Genomic DNA, 17,601 nt, shown 5'->3' on the forward strand with positions numbered 1-17,601 from the left:
ATGACGGTGATGCCCAAACCATGGTGCTTGGTATCACGCATGACTCACCAGCCGTGCAACCTAGCCCTTGAAAACCAAGGATCAGTCCTAGCAATGCTTATATTACTTCCTTACTGGCTTGTCCTGTGAATTATGTGGACGTCAGGGTCTTACAGACCTGCTCTTAACATTGTTACTTCATTGGATGGGAAAATCCTCAATCAAGACCCCAGAAGAGATCAGCTTATATCAGCAACTTGATGTTAAACTTCACATATGTGACCTCCAACTCTCTATTCTGAAGAAAACTCAGCATCCAAAACATTAAAGGGTCTGATCTCTCCATAGATACTACTTGGTCCATTGAGTATTTCTGTTATTCTCTGTTTTTGTTCCAGATCTCCAGCTTCTGCAGATTTTTTCTGTGTATAAAGATAACAGCTTCATGATTATGGCATAGTTGATCACCCAGTGCAGTTAGCACGATCTCTGTTGGGACACAAGGCAGTAACATATCCAAGGGTTGAGGTGACACTGATAAAGCAGTAGGATTTTGCATGATAGGTTCTGTAACGTTAGCTCAGCACTACAATGTATTATTAGCTGGCAATGAACTGCAGACTGCTGTCCTGTAGCTTATTGCAATATGTCAATATTATAAAAAGTATTTTAATTCCTGCTAATGCATAAACTCGGTCTTTGCTGTTTTAAATGCCATTTTGCATGACCAATGATCTTCAGGGCTGTACTAACTCTAAGGTTTTGAAAAGCAAAATGCAAAGTACACTTTTAGCAGGTTAACACTTGCATTTGAACGTGGAGAGGTTCACAATGACCTAAGACTCAACTCGGTCTTGTGCTGGCATTCAGACCTTGACACTCACTGCTTGGCGGAATAAGATTACTCATCTAATGATTTCAGCTATGTTTTTGGTCTAATAGCATTGAGTTACCATGACCTAAGAATAAGCAAACAACTTTTGGATTAAGTTGCCCATCTGCTCCCACATAGGACAGAGCAACAACTAAAGAACTTATATTTATATAGCACCCTACAAAACCTCAGACCATCTATAGCACTTTACAGTAACTAAAGTACTTGGCAAGTGTAGTCATTATTGTGAACTCTGAAATTTCGCAGTCAAGTTGCAGACAGCAAGGTCTCACAATCAGCGATGGGATCATGATCGGATAATCTGTTTTCGTGACATTGGTTCAGGGGCAGGACATCAGGGAGAACTTCCATTGCTTTTTAAAAATCATATTTGTTCACCTGAGATGGTAGATGGCCTCAATTTAAAACCTCATTGCATTTTGACAGTGTATTGCTCCCCCAGTTGTCAAGGAAATATATTTTCCCTAATATTACTGTGGGATACTGAAGCAGGCTTGTTGAGGCTGAGAGTGTGTGCTGTGTGTTTGTGACTAATTTAGTTAAACTGAAGACAGTCAGACTACAAGGTTTAAATTATCAGAAGGGATTAGGTGTAAAAGCAGGCAGTTTGAAATGGAAATGGATGTCCAGTCCCTTCCCACCTACATCCGTGATTCCTCTGACACCTTACGTCACATCAACAATTTCCAGTTCCCTGGCCCCTACCGCTTCCTCTTCACCATGGACGTCTAATCCCTCTACACCTCCATCCCCCACCAGGATGGTCTGAGGGCCCTTAGCTTCTTCCTCGAACAGAGGCCCGAACAATCCCCATCCACCACTACTCTCCTCCGTCTGGCTGAACTTGTTCTCACGCTGAACAATTTCTCCTTCAACTCCTCTCACTTCCTCCAAATAAAAGGTGTGGCTATGGGTACCCGCATGGGCCCCAGCTATGCCTGTCTCTTTATAGGGTATGTGGAACATTCCTTGTTGCAGTCCTACTCTGGCCCCCTTCCACAACTCTTTCTCCGGTACATCAATGATTATTTCGGTGCCGCTTCATGCTCTCATCAGGACTTGGAAAAATTTATTAATTTTGCTTCCAATCTCCACCCCTCCATCATTTTCACGTGGTCCATCTCTGACACTTCCCTTCCCTTCCTTGACCTCTCTGTCTCAATCTCTGGTGATAGACTGTCCACCAATATCCATTACAAACCCACCGACTCCCACAGCTATCTCGACTACAGCTCCTCACACCCCACTTCCTGTAAGGACTCCATCCCATTCTCTCAGTTCCTTCGCCTCCGTCGCATCTGTTCCGATGATGCTACATTCAAAAACAGTTCCTCTGACATGTCCTCCTTCTTCCTTAACCGAGGTTTTCCACCCACGGTCGTTGACAGGGTCCTCAACCGTGTCCGGCCCATCTCCCGCGCATCCGCCCTCACTCCTTCTCCTCCCTCCCAGAAACATGATAGGGTCCCCCTTGTCCTCACTTATCACCCCACCAGCCTCCGCATTCAAAGGATCATCCTCCGCCATTTCCGCCAACTCCAGCATGATGCCACTACCAAACACATCTTCCCTTCACCCCCCTTATCGGCATTCCGTAGGGATCGCACCCTCCGGGACACCCTGGTCCACTCCTCCATCACCCCCTACTCCTCAACCCCCTCCTATGGCACAACCCCATGCCCACGCAAAAGATGCAACACCTGCCCCTTCACTTCCTCTCTCCTCACCGTCCAAGGACCCAAACACTCCTTTCAAGTGAAGCAGCATTTCACTTGCATTTCCCCCAACTTAGTCTACTGCATTCGTTGCTCCCAATGTGGTCTCCTCTACATTGGAGAGACCAAACGTAAACTGGGCGACCGCTTTGCAGAACACCTGCGGTCTGTCCGCAAGAATGACCCAAACCTCCCTGTCGCTTGCCATTTTAACACTCCACTCTGCTCTCTTGCCCACATGTCTGTCCTTGGCTTGCTGCATTGTTCCAATGAAGCCCAACGCAAACTGGAGGAACAACACCTCATCTTCCGACTAGGGACTTTACAGCCTTCCGGACTGAATATTGAATTCAACAACTTTAGGTCGTGAGCTCCCTCCCCCATCCCCACCCCCTTTCTGTTTCCCCCTTCTTTTTTTCCCAATAAATTATAAAGATTTTCCTTTTCCCACCTATTTCCATTATATAAAAAAAAACCCACTAGAGCTATACCTTGAGTGCCCTACCATCCATTCTTAATTAGCACATTCGTTTAGATAATATCACCAACTTTAACTTTAACACCTATGTGTTCTATTGTACTATTGTCGTTGACATCTTTTGATGATCTGCTTCTATCACTGCTTGTTTGTCCCTACAACCACACCAACCCCCTCCACCTCTCTGTCTCTCTATCTCTCCGCCCCCCACAAACACACCTTAAACCAGCTTATATTTCAGCTCTTTCCTGGACTCGAGCTCAAGTTCTGTCGAAGGGTCATGAGGACTCGAAACGTCAACTCTTTTCTTCTCCGCCGATGCTGCCAGACCTGCTGAGTTTTTCCAGGTAATTCTGTTTTTGTAATGGATGAGCTAACATTGGCATTTGTCAATAAGTTCAGAGGTTGTTTGAATTTCAGTGGGGAATTAGAAGGTGACAAGGAAAATGGTTGCATCTTGCAGGAGTTCACAGGTAAACAAGTAGTGGGGATATCATATTTTAATGATCCAAATGCAAAGACAGGATGGAAACATGAAAGATCTTATATTTGGAAGAGTTTGAGTTTCAAAGGAGGCTTAAAACTATGGGTGTTAAAGGCCAAAAGGGAGAAAATATATTGAAGGAAAGATTGAAAGCTGTATGAGGAGTGGCCATGCAAGATCCTGAAGAGTGTGCTGTGAAGTATCAGCTTCTAGCCACCCCAGAGAAGTGCTTGCTTATTCTGGAAAGCAAGATTTTGTTAAAAGCCTTGGAATTCCAATGTTGAGTAAGAGGAAGTGAGAAGCTGTGAAATACCTCTATTTTGCCAACAGTGGGTGCCTTGTGGTAATATTACTGGATTTTTATAGATTAAGAATATAGTTGGACTGTTGCCTGGAAAAGGATCTTTATTTTGGGCCTCTAGTATGTAGAAATCTCTTGGCAAATGTTGTAACACTAAATTTAACTGTAACTGCAATCTTGTGTGTTTAAGGTTTCTTTTCTTTTGTTAATAAATATTTTAATTTAATATTTAAAATCTCCAAAAGTGGTAGTGGACTCTTTACTTCTGACTTCAGTGCACATACCACCTCGTAATAAAAATACACATTGCAAATCATTGTAATAGCTTGGCCAAGCTTCCCTTTGGGACTTGTTCAGGCCGGCTGTTACCACCTGCCATATAATAACACAGTACTCAAACTGGACTCTCAGCCTTGATTTTGCATACAAGCCCCTGAAGTAGGACTTGAGCCGTCTTTTGACTCAAGAATGCTACTAACTGACAATGAAGCAGTTTGTATCGATATGCAGCAAGATCTGAACAACATTCAGGCTTGGGCAGATGAGTGGCAACTAACATTCATGCCACACAGGTGCAAGGCAATAATCATCTCCAACAAGACAGAATCTAACCATCTCCCCTTGACATTCAATGGCATTACCATCACTGAATCCCCCACTATCAATATCTGGGGGTGGGGAGTGGGGGGTTTGCCATCGGACAGAAACTGAACTAGACCAGTCATATACTGTGGCTACCAGAGCAGGTCAGAGGCTAGGAAGTCTGTGGCAAATAACTCACCTCCTGACTTTCCAAAGCCTGTCCACTATCCACAAGGCACATGTCAGGAGTGTGATGGGATACTCCCATTTGCCTGGATGAGTGCAGCTCCAACGACACACAATAAGCTCGTCACCATTCAGGACAAAGCTTGTTTGGCATCCCATCCACCAGCTTAAACTTTCAGTCCCTCCACTAATGACGCACAGTTGCAGGAGTGTGTACCATCTGCGAGATGCACTGCAGCAACTCACCAAGGCTGCTTCCACAGCACCTTCCAAACCTCTACCATCTAGAAGAATAAGGACAGCAGACACATGGGGCAGAATTTTTCATTTGGCATGTGGGCATCTGCCCAACACGCTCGAGCATAAAATAGCATGTGATAACTTTGGGCAAGTGTCCCAACATCATCACGCACTCGTGTGATATTTCGGTCAGTGCTGGAGCCATACCCACCATTAATTAAGAGGCCAGTCAAGGCCATTAAAAAGTCAATTGACACATGTTACGTTGCCCGTGCTATTTTTGTGCTCGTCGCATGGGCAGTCAGTACGAGCAGGCGGCCAGCTAACGATTTCAAAAACCTCACCCACAGGCAGGATAAAAAGGGTCAGCAGCATTACCAGTGTGAGTAGTGAGGAGTTTGGTAGATAGTTTGCTGCTGGTGACTTATTGGTATATGGCAGCTTCATCTCTGTTCATAGTTAGGATTTCAAGGCTTCATTTCAAGACTCCTTGGTGTCTCCAAGGATCCTGGAGAATTCAGACCGTGTGGACCCTTCCAGGTATCAGACAGCCTTCTCTACCCTGTTAACGGGGATTGTGGTCTCCGCTGGCAGCACCTCCTCTGAGGAGGAAGAGAGGGACAGAAGGGAGAGGAGGCCAGGTGCCCCTATGCAGCTTCCAGGGGAGTGACCTGTGTGAGGAGAGGCGCAGGCACAGGGGGCACAGGGCCAGCTGGAAGTCCAAAGCATTCGGGGCTGCAGAAGGCACCACTATCCTGCTGCTAGGGTTTACATGCGGCGATGCAGCTACCTCAATATGTCCGAGGTGCAAAGCCGAAGGAGGCTCCGCCTCTCAAGGGAGACAATGACCTCCATCTGTCAGATAATTGGGCCTGAGATCACCTCCAACCGTGTGGGCGGACACCCCATGCCAGTGGCTCTGAAGGTCACAGCTGCCCTCAACTTCTATGCCTCCGGCTCTTTCCAGGAGTCAGTGGGGGATCTGTGTGGTGTCTCCCGATCAGCTGTCTATAGTTGCATCAAGCTGGTGACAGAAGCTCTGTTCAGGCAGGTATTGACTTTCATTTGTTACCGTATGGATGAGGACAGCCAGGCTAAGCGAGCCAGAGGCTGGCAGCGATTGCTGTGTTCACCGTATCCAGGGTGCAGTCGACTGCTCACATGTGGCCATCAAGGTGCCAGTGGGTCAGCCAAGTGCCTTCGTCAACAGGAAGGGATTCCACGGCATGAATGTGCAGATAGCGTGTGACCACAGGATGCAGATTCTGCAAGTCTGTGCAAGTTACCCTGGCAGCTTCCATGACGCGTACATCCTGAGACACTCTCAGGTGCTGACGCTATTCAGTGCTCCAGCCCGACTGGATGGATGGCTGCTGGGTGACCAGGGCTATCCCTTGAAAAAGTTGCTTATGACGTCTCTCCGCCACCCAAGAACAGAGGCAGAGCAGCATTACAATACAAGTCATGCTTTCACAAGGGCAGTGGTAGAGAGAACCATAGGTCTTCTGAAGATTTGCTTCCAATGCCTGGATCGTTCAGGGGCCGCACTGCAATACCCCCCAGAGAGAGTAGGTGTCACTGATAGTGGTTGTATGCTGCACTCTCCACAATCTGGTACTGGCAAGGGGGACCCACTGGATGAAGAGGATCTTGACGCAGTTGCACAGACCACAGATAATGAATTCAGTATTGAGTCAGAAGAGGGGCAAGGTGAGGAGAACGCTGAGGGTGTGGAGTCAGACCTCGGTAACCTCCAGCGAGGGAGGGGCACCAGGGATGCCTTGATCCAACGCTTCTTCAGCTAGGCTGCCAAATAAGCGCTACCGCCTCATGCGAAAGCTGTCACCTCCATCTCAGATGTCTGAAATGACCCTTTCCTTTGACCCCAAGGTCCACTCAGTGCCTGTGCAATAAAGGTTCGAGCTACCCATGTCTAGCATTACTTGCTGGCGTACTCTGCACCACATTAAATAAAAATGGTGAAGCATACTCGGGCCATTACAACAAAAGAAAATTTACCTCATGTTAACAGTCAAAACAAATCAGATGCCATGGTCACTGGCAGAAGGGCAAAAGAGCTGCTGCCATCATCCTGAGCGCCCTGAGAGGAGCCTGCAGAGACGATAGGCAGCTTGTGCGCCAACATGAGGTCGCTCTGGACCTCCCTGCTCACCATTGATGGATGGGCACTTTTGTTGGGATACTGGTGCCTCATCCATCTCCCACATGGACACTGACCACCTGAGGTCTGTGTGATGGCTTGCAGGTCTGAGCACAACCCCAGGAACCTCTGGTTCTGTTCCTGAAGCTGCCTCTCCATGAGAGTCGCCACCCACTCAATGGAGGAGACAGTGCATTCAATAATGAGGGTCAACGCAGTGCTGATGCTCCGCATCATGGTACGAGACTATGGCACTCATACCCTCATGGATCTCCCCCAGATCCTCCCGCACGTTTCGCTGGACATCCTGCATCTGCCGCCAAATGGATGACTCCAGAGGCTCACCATCTGCCTTCGATCTGGCCTCCAGCAGTTCTCCAACTGCAGGCGCCTTGGGCACTCTCTGCCTCTGCCCGCACCTTAAGCGAATGTGAAGTGCCCTCACCGCTATGCACCGACATTCTAGCCGAAGATCTAATGCCCACTGAGGCACTGGTATCTGCACTGATGCCTGGTTCAGAGAGCAGGTGTGATGCAGGTGCATGTGGGGCTTGGCAGTCCTCTGGCATCAGGGTGGGTCTGCGGTCCTGTGACTGCATGCATGGTGGCAAACCTAAGGGAGAACAATGACATGTCATTAGTTTAAGTCATCACGCTCACTGTGCATGCCAGGCACCATGGTGAGACAATGGAGATCCGTATCATGGTGCCATCGTCTTTCAATGATCAATGGGGAATCCAGTTTTGAGGCTTCCATCAATGATGAGACTACACAAGAATGTTTGCACCATCCAAAACTCTCACCTCTGTGCACTGCACTTTTACGTTTCTCTCACACCCCAGCCTCTCTGTGGCCGGTTGACTGAGGTACGTGGCGCCTCTCCAGCTCCAAGTCGTCCTGCTCATATCTGGTTAGGATGAGGAGGTTTGGGGGCCCTCCGTCTGCTTGTGACCTCTCAATATTGTTATGGGTCGTCTTCTCCTGAAAGGATAGAGGAGCATTGATTAGTCCACTCTCTACCTGCAGCACCATTGCAGTCTGGCTAACCTCAGCTGAGGAACACCTTACAGACAGATCGGAGTCATGGCCCTGAAGCTGCAAGGCACTCAGTCCAAGCAGCCAGGGCTCGCCTCTTTGGCCAGCTCTGGCATCGTTGACAGGTGGCACTCAGACGCTAACACTCCTGAGCTCCACAGGTGGACAGACAGTCCTTAACACATCTACACACTGATCCATGCCAACACGGTACTCACCCTTGTTGAGCGCAGCAGGTTATTAAACCTCTTGTGGCACTGGACCCAGGTGCACCACACCACATCATGGCTGCTAAGCAGCACTGCCGCCTCCTCCCAAGCTCTTTTTGTAAAGTGCAGTGGCCTCCTCCTTCCACCCCTGGGGCAAGAGTGCCCCCCTTGGCAGCCACATCCTCCAGGAGGACCGCGCGGCACTCATCAGAAAACCTGGGGGCCGAGTGTCCACTTGACCTGCCTGGCATTTGCAGCCGCACTTGAATCCATAATTTTTACTCTCCTGCAGACAACATTGAAGATGTTTGTGTCACCAGCAGCCTTCCAGGGCCTGACTATGCCAGTCCTTAACCGGCGACCCGGCGGTTGGCAAGCTCCTGCCCCCATCCTCCCCTTCTTGACCATTGGGGAGCCGCCATCATGCTCAGCAGGCCTTAATGTGAAATCGGGGTCAGGGGCCGATCGCAGGGGGTGGCCCATTTCCCGGCTGCTCCTGAGCCCACCGAACGCGCCTGCACACTGAACTCAAAATCCTGCCCATGGGAACACATCACCAGCAAGTTCCCTCATAAGCCACACACCATGCACACTTGGAGCTATATCACCGTTCCTTCATTTTCGCTGGTCAAAATCTTGGAACTCCCTCCCTAACAGCACTGTGGATGTACCTACACCACATGGACTGCAGCAGTTCAGAAAGGCAGCTCGCCACCACCTTCTCAAGGGCAATTAGGGATGGCAACAAATGCTGGCTTAGCGAGCAACGCCCACATCCCGTGAAAGAGTAAAAAAAGCTGAACCACAGCAGACACCTCTTACATACAACGGACCTCACGCCTCTCTTCTGCACTCACACTACAATCAACAGTTTTTCTGTTTTGAATGCTAGCATGTCGGGCTGCCGCACATTGAGCAGCACCACAATGAACATGGTTTAGCAAGTTGGAAGATTGCATTGTGGGATGGGAAAGTCTGGAGAATATCAATAGTCTTGCTCCGAAGCTTGAGTTCAACAACTTTAGATCTTGAACTCCCTCCTCCATCCCCACCCCCTTTCTGTTTCTTCCCCCTCCCTTTTGTTTTTTCCAATAATTTATATAGATTTTTCTTTCCCACCTATTTCCATTATTTTTAAATGTATTCCACCCATGGTTTATTTCACCCCACCCCCACTAGAGCTACCTTGCTTGTCCTACTCTCCACTCTTAACTAGCATATTCTTTTAGATAATATCACCACCTTCAACACCTCTTTGTTCTTTTGTCTGTGACATCTTTTGGTTATCTCCTCCTATCACTGCTTGCTTGTCCCAACAACACCCCCCCACCTTAAACCAGCTTATATTTCACCCCTTTCCTGTTTCTACTTAGTTCTGTTGAAGGGTAATGAGGACGCAAAACATCAACTTTGCTGTTCTCTGCCGATGCTGCCAGACCTGCTGAGTTTTCCCAGGTATTTCTGTTTTTGTTTTGGATTTCCAGCTTCCGCAGTTTTTTGTTTTTATATTTTTATATTTTTGCTCCGAAGCTTGTTGACTTTGCAAAGGAAATGATAACTTTGTTTGTAATTCAGCATGCATCATAGGAGCGATTTAGGAAGCTGAATTGAATCAGCCTCGTCTGTCACAATCGCTGGATAACAGTTGCTTGAAACCTCTATTGTAAAAATTTCATTGACTTTTATACCATGCGAAAGTAGAAACTAGAGAAGTTAATGAGTAAATGCTCAGCATGTTGACACAACATTAACTCCTATTTTAATTGTGGCATTAACCCCATGGGGTCAAATGGGGTGTGCCTCAATTAAAATAGTGGTCACAGGAATGTCATGCAAACTTTAAATGTTTGCATACTAATACCTTATTGGGCCATGGTTCCAGAACAGAACTTTGAAAAATTCCTTTACTCAAAGGGTAAGATTTACAGTGATCCACAGGTAAGATAGTGGAATCAAAGGCATTAAAGAAATTGAGAATGTAGTGTTGAGAAACTGGATGGATAAGCTCGATTGGAATAATGGCCTTTCCCGTCCTTGGTTTCTCTTATCTTTTTGTTTAACAGTAATTTGGAAGCTGTTGTTTGGCCGTCAGTAGGGTAGAAGGTGGAGGGTGGCAGACTTACACTCTTTGACATATGATGATAAAGTGCGTGCTGCCTGGATCTCTATTAAAGCTCCAGTCACTGCCAGTGATTCCCATCACCTGAAAAACCAATAATAAAGTCCCAAAGGCATTGATTTGATTTGTGCCACATGGCTCAACAGAAAACCTTAATGGACGGAGTCTTCCAAAACTGCTGTTAGCATGTGTGGTGTTGATGTTGCCATGGCAACAGAGCTCCAGCAACACTCCAAGGTGTTTACGTGCAGAGGCCACAATTACTTGTGAACAACACAGGTTTCAGAACATCTTACTGATGCAGATGCTTACTGACGTGGATACAGTGAGAGTAGGTGATTCTGTGTAGTTGACTGCCTTAGCTACTGGCCGGTGGGGACAGTTGAGGAATCTCTTAATGGCGTTAGCAATGACAGTGCCCAAGCAGCTGGCTCATACTTCGTACACCCCCTTTTCAAAGATACGGATTTGATTATTATACACAAGTATGAGGGTAAGGATCTAACATGGCATTTTAATTACTTTTCATCCCATTCTTTTGGGTCCCACTATAGGTTCTTCCTCAGCCAGCTTGGTGAGCTGACAACCTGCCATAAGCTTCTGCTAAGGTGTGTAAAAGTGAACCATCCTTCTTTTCATTCTCTTCCTCCTTCTTCTCTCCTTGTGACCCTGTTCCATGTGGTGCCTTCATTGCCGCCCCTTGGCTGCAAAAGAGGAAGAGATAACTAATGCAAATTTTTTGTGTGTGACTCTTGTAATAATAAATAGGGTAATGTGACTGAATGACAGTAAATTATTTTTTCAAAGAGCTGCCTACATGTTTTCAAATGATCGCTTTTGCCGGCAGAATTAGAAAATCTTGTACCAATCTGTGTCAACTCTTTAAACAGAAATAATATTTTGAGAATTTCAGAGAATTCAGCTGTGAAGTGGATGTTTCACTTCCTGCTGATGCAGTGTTTCTGTTAGAAAATGTAGTTACATTTTCTTCAGAATAGCAAATGTTTGGCTATGCATAATTTATTCCAATGAACAGGGTTAAAGGCTTCCTCTTCCAAAACCTGTTTCACAACTCTGTATTGGATCTTAGAATCTAAGAATCCTGTCTTGTGGCAATTTTTACCTTTTTAAGCTTAAATAAAGTGTGTGGGCGTTATGGTGGATGAACTCTCCTTTATTGAAAAAGTATTCTGATAGGTCCTACCGTGTGACCTCCTCCAGCTGTACAACCCTCTGAGAACTCTGTGTTTCTCCAACTCTGACCTCTGGTGTGGCCCCATTTCCTTTCCCCACCTTGGTTGCCATGCCTTCAGCTGCTGGCTTTAAGCTCCAGAATTCCCTCCCTAAACCTCTAATCTCTCTACCTCTCTCTCCTCCTTTAAGGCATTGCTTAAAATCCACCCCTTTGACCCTTTGGTCACCTCTCCTAAAATCTGCTTCTTTGACTCGGACACTCCCATGAGGCACCTTAAGCTGTTTTACTCATTTAAAGGTGATATATAAATGCTAGTTGTTGTTGACCAAAGTGGCAGTCTTCAAACGAAGTTCTAGCAGTCAAGAATCATAGAATGTTATAATTGTCACTGGCTAATTGGTTCATCAAATCTACAGCAATAACTTGCATTAACAAGCTCCTTTAGCACAAAAAGAATCACAAGGGATATTTCTCTGCCTACTCTTATCTCTTGCTCACTGCCCAAACCCTCAAATGCTCCATTTTTTCAAGCAATTATCTAATCTTTTAAAAGTATTAATGGCTTTGTTTCAACAGTCATTTGTAGTGAAGAATTCCCTCCACTCCCTGAGTAAAGATTTATTTTTATCTAACTTGCTCTTTAATTGTTTTTCTGATGACACTGAATTTCTGTTCTCAATTTCCACTGGCCACTCAGATTTAAAAACAATCAACATTATTAATCTTCTCACAGGAACCCTGCGCAGTCTTGAAACGTTCAATCAGGTTTTCCATTTTAGAAAGAGCTGCAGGTCATTCATTTAGATCACGGCTGATCTTTATCTTACCTGCCTTGGTTCCCTGCCTAACAAAAATCTATCAATCTCAATTTTGAAATTTTCAGTTCACTTTCTCTCCCCCACCCCCCAACCACCTCATCAACCCCTCTCACCCCACTACTGGGCAAAGAGCTGCACAGAGAGAGTCTGTAGTGGGCATGGCAGGAGGAACACAAGGTACAAAATTTAGAGGGTTGCCAACCCTCCAGGATTGGCCTGGAGTCTCCAGGGATTGAAGATCAGTCTCCAGGACACAGCTCTGTGCAACACTGGAGAAAAATCATGGAGACATTGAAAAAAGGTTGTTCTTATTTTTGCCATTTTCTTCGAACATTTCTCTTTACCAGATATAAAAATATTGAAAAGCTCCAATGAAAAGACTGTTTGGCCAACACTCGAGCATCGTCCAATTGGGTAATGAGTCTTTTTGCTTTCCAAATGACATAAGAAGGCAAGACGTCACAGGATGTGTGTGTTGGCTGACTAATGACTGGTGCATGTGGCAAGTCATGTGATGAAACCTCCAGGAATACATTTAATCACAGTTGGCAACCCTAAAAATTTAATGAATAAACAAACTCTTCTTTAATTGAGAAACCAAGTAAAGTGTGCAGGAGCCCTTTGGGGATGCGAACAGAAGAAGAAAAAGTATAATACTGACTTTTCGTTTAAGAGGAGAACAAATCTAAATGGCAAATATAGTCCAAAAAGTCTTTGGCATAGTTGTTTGAGATAAGCTTAAATGATTTTATAAATCATTCAAGCTTTGTTCTTCTGGTTCATGCTATCATCTGAACTCCCTGGTTGTATACATCATCATAGTATGCTGTAAGCTGGTTCATAAACAACTTTTGCCAGTTGAAGGGTATTAAGGAATACAGAACTAAGGCCGATAGATGGTGTTAATATACAGAGCAGCTGTGATCTAAGTGAATGCAGAACAGTCTCGAAGGGCTGAATGACCTCTTCCTTTTCATACTTTTTAATGTTATGGGGTATCTTGTGACTGGTGGAACATGCTGGTGAGTTGGCCATCCTGGCAAAGAGCCCAGTTTGGATCATGAGGCCCCTGTTCCCTTTGTTTTAATCTTTATTTACTATTGCCTGTACCCACTGTGGTGCACTTTAGTAAAGAAGATATTTGGAGACAGCAAAAATATATAATGCAAAATATGTCACATCTTTATTTAGTTATAAAATAGAATCATAATTGCACAGCACAGAAGGAGGCCATTTGATCCTTTATGTTTTTGCTGGCTCTTTGAATGAACTATTCAGCATCTTTAAACTGTCAGACTGCTTCTCCGCTAACCAGTCCTGGATGAGCAAAATTTTCATCTAACTAAATATTGTCAGTGCCAATATCCTTGGTTTCTGCCACAAACTTCATTCCCTCACAGCTGACTGCATCTCACAGGCAACTGTTCGTGTCTGAACCAGACCATTCACAACCTTGGTGTCATAATTGACCCTGAGATGAGCTTCTGACCACATATAACGCCCTAGCCTCAGCTCATCTGCTGCTGAAACCCTGATCTATGCCTTTGTTATCTGTAGACCTCATTACTCCAATGCACTCCCGAACATAGTTCTGCCTAGCCTCTCATCTTTCAACTTACAAAAACTTGAGCTCATCCAAAACAGTGCTGTCCATATTCTAACTTGCACCATGTCACATTCACTCATCACCCCCTTGCTCGTTAACATACATTGATGCTTGGTGTGATATCTCAATTTTAAAATGCTTATCCTGGTTTTCAAATTGCTCCATGGCCTTATCCCTTCCTATCTCTGTCATTTCTTCCAGCCCTACAACCAAATATGCCCTATAAACTGCACAGGCTACATTTGAGCTAAGATGATTGAAGATGATTGATAATTGACTCTTCCACTGCTGGTGGAGCATTGGGAGGGTGTGAGACACAGGAGGTCATTGTCTGAGCATGGAAGAGCAAAGCATGTCAAAAGAGCTGCAGAAAGTTGAGAATACATTCAGTACTTGAAGGGTTAATCCATTCGGAATGGCCCAAAAGATTAGTTTGTCTGCCATTTTAATTTATATGCTGAAGTTTGAGTCAGTTTAACACTTTTAAAATGTGATGATATGGTGCTACATCTGAAAATAACACTTTTCAAAAGTGCTTAAGTCACTTTGTTGCTATGCCAGAAATTCCAGTTTTCATGGAACATTTTAGCACCACTTAAAAAAACATTTTTTTAACCTGTCATCAGATTAGCCTGTGCTTTGTGGTTTTGAATCCAGGTGTAGGTGCCCATCTATATCTCTGCCACTGTCTGCCTGCCTAATCTACGGTCTAATTGCCTGTATACACAGCATCAGTTTCCACATGAATGTTGCTGACACCCAGCTTTATCTCACCACCACCTCTCTCAACCCTTCCACTGTCTGTAAATTGTCAAGCTGCAAGTCCTACATCCGGCACTGGTTGAACAGAAATTTCCTCCAACTAAATATTGGGAAGATTGAAGCCTTTGTCTTTGGACCCCACCACAAACTTGGTTCCCTCGCTGCCAACTCCATCCCTCACCCTGGCTACTGCCTGAGGTTGAACCAGATTCTTTGCTACCTTAGTTACATATTAAATGTTGAGGTAAGCCTCTGACCACATATCCCTGCCATCACTACCACTGCCTTTTCCACCTCTGCCTGACTGCACCCCTGCTTCAGCTCATTCCCTGCTGAAACCCTCATCTGTGCCTTTGCTACCACTAGATTTGACTTTTCAAACATACGCCTATCAAGCCTCCTATGTTTTATACTCTGTAAATTTGACGTCATTCAAAACTCTGCTTCCCATGTCTTAGCTCTCACTAAGTCCTGTTCACTCATCACGCCCATGCTTGCTAACATACACTGGCTTTGGTTTAGCATCACCTCAATTTAAATTTTTTAAATTCTCATCCATGTTTTCAAATCCATGGCCTCGTCTGTAATCTCCTCCAGCCCCTCAACTGTTCAAGATACCTCCACAAATCCTGACTATGGAGCATCCCCGATTTGGATCACTTTGAAATTGGCAGTTTTGCCTTCAGTTGGCTGGGCCCTGAACTCTGGAATTCCTTCCCTAAACCTCTCCACCTCTCTACTTCTCTTTCATCCTTTAAGACACACCTTAAAACCTACTTCTTAACCAAAATTTTGATCATCTGTCCAAATATATCCTTACATGGCTCAGTGTCAAAATTTGTTTTCTGATTCTCCTGTGAAGCATGTTGGGAGATTTTGTCATGTTGAAGGCCCTATATAAATGCAGGGTGATGTTGTTGTTGTATGACTGTATGTGCTTGTCTATGTTTCTTAGTTATTTATTAAAAGAAAACATTCAGTTCTCACTTTACATGTTAGAATTTTCTGAGCAGCCTGCTCAGACCATCCAGTCCTAAACTGAACATGTTGGGAGTTTGTCCTGCAGGCTATTCATTAACATGTTGGGTTTTTCGGTTTGTTCACTTTTTACTGATACCAGCCTTTTATTTCCAGATTTCTTTTAAAACTGAGTTCAAGTTCTCAGTTTGCCTCAGCAGTCCAGATTCAAACATCCCCTTTAAAAAAAAGTCTCCTCTAAGAGCTGCAGCCACCTGTCACTAGTAATTAGCTCCTTCCTGATGATGAGCCTGAACCTTGCCAGGAGCTTGCTGTTCATAGTTAATGAGACACGCTTAGCCTGTTGCAATGCCAGCAAAGCTTACTCAGCTTCACTCTCTTTGCTTCAGTACCAGAGAAACATACCCTGGGACTCTCAGCAATACTTTGGACATGATTGAATTTTTCCCATTAATTTGTTACGGCTTTTGAAAACTACATATCATATCAATCTGCTGGATGTAAGTGTGAGAATAGTAACAAATGCATCAACACCTTTGTATCTTAACATCTTCAAATGTGGCTCGGTGTCAAATTTTGTTTGATAAAGCTCCTGTGTGGAGCCTTGGGATGCTTGACTATGTTAAGGGTGCTCAGGAAGAAACTGGGCTCTCTAGCACTCGTTTAAGGTGCTGTGTGGCCACCAAATGTCAGAAAGTGGTGTCCAAGACGTGTGCACATGCTTCTGACAGGACACCATCTTGGGTTTCATCGTGCACACACCTACTAATCACAAGAAGCATGCAAAGCAGTTAGATTATGATGTCAATCAGTGTGCCATTTATGAGGCCATATCCATCAAAGGTCTTTAGGAAGTATCCCCTTACCTCAACTTCAGCAAGGACCAATACTTGTGACATAGTTGCTTTACAAAAGAGGTCCTGGCTGAAATCTGACAACCTCTGCAGCCACAACTGCATCTCAAAGCAGGGCAAGGATCACATTGCCTTTGGCTGTCAAGGTGAATGTGGTTCCTAATTTTTGTGTCTGGATCCTTCCAGGCTGCTGCAACATTTGCAGGATACTGCTGCATAAGGGAGGTTACTAAGGCTCTATATATACAAAGCTATGTGGGAACGTAAGCTGTGAAGAGGACACAAAAGACTACAAAGAGATATCGATACGTTAAGTGAGTGGACAACAAAGTGGGAGGTGAACGATATTGTGGGGAAGTGTGAGATTATTCGCTCCGGTCCTAAGAATAAAAAGGCAGAATAATGTTCTAAAAGGCATGAAACTTATAAATGTTGATGTTCATGTTGAGGTACATCAAACAATAAGGAAGGTAAGTTGTATGTTGGCCTTTATTGCAAGGGAATTGGACTCATCCAAGCTCCTTGACAGTGACAGCAGACTTTGTGGCAGATTATCCACTGCACCAAACCTTCTCTGTATCATCTGGGCCATCAAAGTCTTCATCTGACTCCTTGAATAAAGAAGTCTTGCTAAAAATTGCATAGTGTTTAGTGAGATCAAAACTGTGCACAGTTATGGTCTCATATTTAAGGAAGAATATACTTGTACTGGAGGCAGTACAGTGATGCACACTAGATTGGTCCCTGGGATGAGAGGGTTGTCCTATGATGAGAGACTGAGTAAATTTGGTCAATATTCTCTGGAATTTAGAATGAGAGGTGATCTCATTGAAATATTCAAGATTCTGAAGTGACTTGACAGGGTAGACTCAGAGATTGATTCCCTGGCTGGGGTATCTAGAACATGGAAGCACAGTCTTGGGATAAGTGGACGATCACTTGGATTGAGTTGAGGAGAAATTTCTTCACCCAAAGGGTCGTGAATCTACTGCAGAGGGTTATG

General features: G+C 45.0%; 1 protein-coding gene across 1 annotated transcript in view; it reads left to right on the forward strand.

Annotated features, from left to right (window-relative positions):
* card11 (caspase recruitment domain family, member 11) overlaps positions 1 to 17,601 on the forward strand; it is a 188,120-nt gene that overhangs the window by 21,855 nt on the left and 148,664 nt on the right. The window lies entirely within an intron of this gene.

Source organism: Carcharodon carcharias, chromosome 15 (genome assembly GCF_017639515.1).
Source record: "Carcharodon carcharias isolate sCarCar2 chromosome 15, sCarCar2.pri, whole genome shotgun sequence".
In the NCBI taxonomy this organism is placed as follows: domain Eukaryota; kingdom Metazoa; phylum Chordata; class Chondrichthyes; order Lamniformes; family Lamnidae; genus Carcharodon; species Carcharodon carcharias.